Source organism: Astyanax mexicanus, chromosome 7 (assembly GCF_023375975.1).
Source record: "Astyanax mexicanus isolate ESR-SI-001 chromosome 7, AstMex3_surface, whole genome shotgun sequence".
Lineage (NCBI taxonomy): Eukaryota > Metazoa > Chordata > Actinopteri > Characiformes > Acestrorhamphidae > Astyanax > Astyanax mexicanus.
In genome coordinates this window covers 44942295-44948315 of record NC_064414.1, presented here as the reverse complement: position 1 = coordinate 44948315, position 6021 = coordinate 44942295, and positions in this window count along the sequence as shown.

The window sequence follows — 6021 nt, the reverse complement described above, 5'->3', positions numbered from 1 at the left end:
AAAAAGAATAAGTAAGTATTAATAAGTATTATCCAAACATAGAAAATCCACAGATTCTTCTATTATAATGACCTTCTTTACAATGATGATGTTACACAAATTGATTAGCTTTCCCCCAATGATTTATTATTAACATTATTATTTATGTCATTATTAATTAATTATTTGTTTATTTAATTTAATGTAACATATTTGTGCTTCTTTTGTTTTGATTTGTTAGGTTTTTATGCACACATATTGCAAGCCTAAACTAACTTTCATTTTTTAGATTTTGCACAGTATGGTTACCCAACATGGAAATAAATCAATAAACTTATTTCTATACTTAAGAACTGTAACCAATTACAGTTACTTCAATACTGTACGCCACTGTAAAGAAGTGATTATTGGTTTTGCTTGTATTGCCTATTCTTATTTATTTATGGGATTAAGCCATATGTTTTTATTTATTTACTGAGGCTGTGTCCTATTTGTGTTTTTTCCACTGATACCGTACTATATACTCACTTTTAATAATAGTGCGGGTGGCAGGCAATAGAGGCAGTTTAGTACACAAACTCTTAAGGTTCTTACCTATTTTGTACTAACAGGAAGTATTGAAGCATTGCTATGCCAACCTATATCACTGTAAGTTCCCCAGATATCTTTGCCATTGCACTTTCACCGTTATATTTCCCTAATATTATTCCAGATGTGAGGAGCTCCTCCTTTTTTGTACATATGTAAATAAATACATATTCTTATATAAGGGAATATATTAAAATATATTGTTACTTACAGTAGGTTACTGAATCATTTATATGTATATTCTACTAATGTAGCAAATAGTGGAGCTCTGGGTCACAGTAAGGGTGGTTTTAAAGTACCATATTAAGTGCACACTGAAATTAAACAATACAAAGTTTTGTAAGAGATCATAAGAACTGTCTTTTTTAATTATACTGACAGTTTAAAGACTTGATATTATAAACAAACCTTCTATCATATCAAACCAGCTGGAAAGATCATTGTTTTGGTTTTGTGTCAACTGTAGTTTTTCTGTTCTGTCGCTCATAACAGGATTTGGCGTACTGTAAACAGAGCAGAAAACGTGTTCTTAAATCTTTTGTAATAACAGCCAAACAAAAGTTCAGTCCTAAACCAACACAAATTGGCCGAAGGCGGAAAAAACATTTCTTCAAATGAAAGCCTACACTGGTGACAATTCCATTATGACATTTGTGCCGTCCGAATGAAAAGCAGATTGCAGTGAAACAGCAAACAATAACCCTCAAGTATGAGTGTGTAATATGAATATGATTTGCCTCATAGATTTTGCCAGTGTACAGCTGTTGTTTAGAGGAGGAATTACCGAAGAGCCGATTGAAAAGCTCCTGGGGAGAGACAGAAAATGACACAAAGCTCTGAGGAAAGAAAGCGAACTTTCATTACAAACAAACGACATGTGAAATCAGCTTCAGAGAGGCAGGGGGTCATTAGCGTCAGCCGCTGGAGACTGCATTATTAAATCAGCTGAATCTGGAGATGAATGCTTATGTGTATATCCTGGCTGGAAATCTGAGGCGGAGGTCTCGGGAGTGTGCTGACGGCCACATGGTTTTGGAGAAAATCTTCACGCAGTCAAAAGCTCTTGGACGGCTTAGAGATGTGTTTTTGAAAGCTTATATGATGAAGGAATCAGGAGCCTGTGGGGACGAGTGAGTTAATTAGCTCCAGGGACTGATTTCAGAAAAGATGCAAGAGAAAGCCACCCCTTACCCTCCTGACCCCGGTCATGAAAAGACAGAATTCAACCTTTTCAGAAAATAACCACTGCATCTCCTCTGCTGTGCTTTAGATACATATTGCTGCATTGTTTAGAATGTATACTCTCAGTGTTTTAATTCTGTATTAATGTAAAATTTACACAGCAAGATATCTTTGATGTTTAATAAGAATAACTATACATATATTAAAAAAATACAATATCATACAAAAACCTCATATCATCGCTTTCCTATGAAAAACACTTATCTCCACTTTTGTCAATTTTTAGATTACTACATAATTTGAACAGGCAAACTGTCCCTTACGCTGTGCCAAAATGTATTGATGAACAGACCAATAGAAACTCTTCAAAATGACCTAAAATAAACTATTTTTACATTGACTTCCATTGAAAGTTTACAAGGTTTTTTCTCTCTCCTGTAAAGTTGCTGTTTTGGAGATAAGTGTTTTTCATTGGACAGCAACGATATATCCAAAATGGCAAATTTACAGAAGAATTACATGAACATTAGTGTAAAAAAAGCTTTTTTAAGTCATTTTAGAACATTACTATTGGTCTATTGATCATGAATCTTTGCCAGAATGTAAAGAATAAATCCCAGATTCACATTATATCTAAAAATTGCATTTTTCCTTTACACCAACAAAGCAAAATCATGTAAAAAGTTATTTAGTGAAAGGAATCCTTACAATAAACAACTGCAGCAACTCAAAGTAACATTTTAATGTAAAATGAATCTTTGCATGAATTAATATGTATGCATATATATGTATTAATATGTATATAGTATCAAATATATAGTCCCAGAAAGAAAATCTAATAAGAAAAAAATACAATTACAACAAGAAAGAAACATGTTTTGCTACGTAAAGATCAGTTTTTTTAATTACTGCTGCTGCGGCTTCAGAATTTTGCAATTACAAATCTATACAGGGGTCATTTAATTTAAAATGATGAACACAGGAAGCACATACATGTAATGACTCTACAGACCTGACAAAAGGGAGAGAGAAATGAGGAAGACAGTGAGGGGAGACTAAATTCAGGACTAAATTAAAGTTGCTACTTATGCAAGAAGAGCCTAAAAATGAACTTGAACCTGATGTTTTTTGGCTCTTCCAGATGTGGGAATGCCACTGCTGGTGAAAAATTCTAGAGGATTTGGGTATCTATCTCTTAATAACAATCAGTAATTAAAATCATGCTACACTATATCAAAAAGTACATTCAGAAATAGCTGTTACCACAGTCATCTCTTTTCTATATAAGGTCTATAGAAGGTCATAAGTAAGTTTAATCAATCCTTTTAATTCCATTGACACAGGAGTCTTATAAAAAGCAGTTATTTTCACACAGTTTGTTCCCAAAATTGTCACAGTCTTTGGCACAGACTTGGCACAGACATGGCACTAAATTGCCAGCACTAGATTTTCCAAATTGATTATACATCTATAACAAAGGACAATATATATATTTTTTTCCAGCCCAAACAATTATTAGAATTGTTATGCAATAACAATTATAACGAACTGAATGCACATTATCACAGAAAAACAATGAAGAGCTAATCTGGAAGCTCTTTTCTATTCAACTCAAATGTTTAAAATGCTTCTCAGCAGCACTGACCAAACCGCTGGGCAGTACTCCAGGTATGACAAACAAGTGACTGAACTACATCCATCACTACTGAAGATGGAACATATGAAGAACATTTCCTGAGAATTACAATGACCTTTCCCATCATTGAAACAATACAATCAATTTGAGACAAAGACAATAAATCATCTAATCTGACACCCGGTAATTGGATTTTAGTGACCTGCTCCACTGATTTCCCATCAAAATGAGCAGTAGAATTTGCAAGAAGATACTTTTTCCTCTCACTTATTTTAAATACTATTTTTAATTTGTTCCATCTATCAAATTTACTTACTTTTTTCAGCAAATTATCCACATATCAAAGCCAAATTATTCACATAAATAGCTTCATACTATGAGGTGGATGATGAACTGAAGTGATGAACTGGAGTGGTGTTGTTACATGGCTGACAAGGTGTTACTAGGTGGTTACTATAATATACCAGGTGGATGCCATGTGGTTGTTGAGGTATATACATTTGTTCTAAAGTGGTTGCTATATGGTTGCTATTGTGTTGCTAGGTTTTTGCTATGGTAAATTAGGTGGCTGTCACATGATTGCTAGGTGGTTGCTTTGGTATATAAGGTTGTTGTAAAGTGGTTGCTAGATGGTTGCTATGGTGTTGCTAGGTGTTTGCTATGGTATAATAGGTGGTTGTCATATGATTGCTAGGTGGTTGCTATAGTATATAGTATATTGTTGTTAAGTGGTTGCTAGATGGCTATTATCTTGTTGCTAGGTGTTTGCTATGGTATCGCAGGTGGTTCTCGAGTGGTTGCTAGTTGGTTGCTCTGGAGTTGCTAAGTGGATTCTGATAGCTGGTTTCTCTTATGTTACTAAGTTGTTGCGAGGAGGTTGTTTTGGTGTCAAGCAGTTTCTAGGTTGTTGCTAAGTGATTACTTTGGTATCAAAAGAGTTGAAATGTTGTTGCTATGATGATTGCCATGCTAATAAAATGGATAGTCATTGTTCATTTATGTCATTAAAATATAATTTGAATCACCTTGATTTTAGAGAGTGTATGTGATTACAGACATGCTCAGTAGAATCTGGCTGAGTTTGCATGATGATGGTCCTGCTCAGTTTGTTTATTTAGCTAGTGGTGAAGTTTAGAAGTGAGCTGTGTTGCAAGGTTCAGTCATCACCCCGAGCATTCGTAAGGTAATTTACAGGATTTGACCTCCATCACAATGTGTTTATCCTGAAGAATCCACAAACATTACCGGCTAGCAGATTTACTGAATCAGCCTATCGACTAGTTCAGACCAATCAAATCTAATTTATTTGTGTAGCGCTTTTTACAACTGATGTTTTCACAAAGCAGCTTTACAGAAATGTGATTGCAGGACAGAGAATCAGGAAAAAACATTAAACATAGAAAATACAGAATACAGAACCCCCAGTGAGCACGGAGAAGAAACTCTCTCAGAGCGAAGAAACTTTGGGAGGATCAAGACTCACATATAAGGGGGGCATCCTTTCACTGGTCAGACAACTTTTAAATGAATTTTATAAAGTCATTATACATCCACACAGGTCTAAATTTTGGATGTAATCTGTAGTGGAGCGTGAGCAACTAGTCCAAGGCATGTGGAATAATCTGGAATAATGGTCAGCTGATCTGTGGTGGTGGTGATGTGTGGGAAGACTGACGTCCAAAAACTTGCATCAGTCTGGCCGGACAGGGGACATGAGAGCCTGAGGGCCCAGCATCCATCAAAATCAGGTCAAACAGGTGGGCAATTAGTAACTCAGCGAAAGGCATGGACTGGATTTATGGAGAACAGAAAATATGAAACATTATCAGAGTGTGATTATCTAATGACTCCAGTAAATCTGAATAAAACAGTCTAACTAAAGGGAGAAAGCCAGAAGGTAACACAGACACAGAGTTCCCACAAATAAACACAGATCAAGCACAGCATTATGAACACCCTCTTGTTTCTATAACCACTATCAATTTTAGTTAAGAGTTCTTTGTGGTTATTACAGGCTGTAGCCCTGTATCTGTTTCTGTGCATAATTTATTACCCTCCTTTCACCGTGTTTAATTATCTTGATCTATGATCTATGATCAGGACCAAACAGGATCACCATCACTATGCCTGAAGAACAGGGTGAATGTAGGATAGCAGTATGCTGAAAAAACAGATACAGAACTACAGACTGTAAATATAAAACTACAAGCAAGGTTCGTACGGTCATGAAAAACCTGGAAAAGTCATGGAATTTGAAAACAGCTATTTCCAGAGCTGAATAAGTTTAGGAAAAATAAAAATATCCAGAAAGGTTTTGATAAAGTCATGGAAATTTGCAATTCAAAAATGCGTGTTTCCATTCATTGATTGAGAAAAGCTATTTTGAGCTAACAAACACTTCAGCTCAGAGTTAATTCAGTAATTTAGCCAATGTATACACAATGGAGCTCTCGGGATGTGACACACATTTTATTATTATTGAAGATTGTGTCAACATTGCTTGTGTCAACAATTTTGGTTGTATTGTCTGTATTGCACTGATGTTTTAAAGAGTGTATGGGCATGAAAATTTGCCTTGAAAAGATGGAAAAGTCATGAGTATGTTTTGGTTAAAAAGTGAACCCTCTACAAGGTGC